General features: G+C 49.6%; 1 protein-coding gene across 1 annotated transcript in view; it reads left to right on the forward strand.

Moving 5' to 3' along the window:
* Positions 1–1,089, forward strand: part of LOC106344718 — a 14,459-nt gene that overhangs the window by 6,825 nt on the left and 6,545 nt on the right.

The raw sequence follows: 1,089 nt of genomic DNA on the forward strand, positions 1-1,089 counted from the left end.
GAGGAAGGTGCACCAAGTAGGAGTACTTGCGAATTCCTCGAGGTCATGCAGTCGTTCTACCATATTTCGGATGCAGTGGAGTTCAGGTTTCCTCGTCAAGGAGAGTGCGCTAGTAGTCCCCCGGAGGGTTACTTTACTTGTTACAAAGCATTCGTAGTGCGCTGTCGTTTGTGGTTCCCGATTCCCGAAATTATCGTCCGTGTGTTGGATCGTTTCGGGGTGGTGATAAGCCAACTGAATCCCCTTGGAATCCAGCACCTCATTGGAGTCCTGATCCTGAGCTATGAGTATGGTCTCTCTCTTACCGTCGATCATTTCGAAGCGCTTCTTAGGTTGCAGATCATCAAGGATACGGAAAAGTACAGACTGGTCCCTCAGAACTTCATGTCAATGGTTAAGGGGTTTACTTCTAACTTCAACTCGTGGATGAAGTTGTTCTTCTTCGTTCGTGTGGGCGCTGCGTCTGTCGAAAAGAGTTGTATCCCATTGTTCCGGAGGTTGCCGAACGATCGTCCCTTCATCAATCCCGTTGCTCCGTTTCCTGAGGACTTTATCGCGGTGAGGGATCTGCTCAGGAACGGTCCTTTCTTCTGGACTTCCTTTACGCTGAAGAGAGTTCAAAAGGCATTGGGGTTTGTGCATCCTAGTTCTGCTTTGGGCGGGGAAACAAGGAGTGATTCCGAGCCTGATGACCAAGGTCCCTACGCTGCTCCCACGGTTGCGACGGGGCTGAATTCTTCGAAGGGGAAAGATATTGACCTCGGCGACCTGGAGTTTTCGGTGGACGATTGCATGCTTCCAGGATGGGATCCGGACCTTGCTTTCGGAGATGGAAGCGGTATGAGCGAGGTCCCTATTCTGGGCTTTGATGATTTCTTCGCTGGTCTTCCCTCGGGCTTTGATGCTCCTCCGTCCACGAACGAGTCGGGGAGGTCGAAAGTCGTCGCTGAAGGATCTCGTATCATCAACGGGGTATAGGCTTTAAGAATTTTGACGATCGTTTCAAGTGTATATATATATATATATTTTTTTTTTTTGCTTATAACGTGTCAGTCGGTTTTACAGGGCTTGAACTTGCTTGGATCGGCC

This window comes from Brassica oleracea, chromosome C5 (assembly GCF_000695525.1).
Source record: "Brassica oleracea var. oleracea cultivar TO1000 chromosome C5, BOL, whole genome shotgun sequence".
NCBI lineage: Eukaryota > Viridiplantae > Streptophyta > Magnoliopsida > Brassicales > Brassicaceae > Brassica > Brassica oleracea.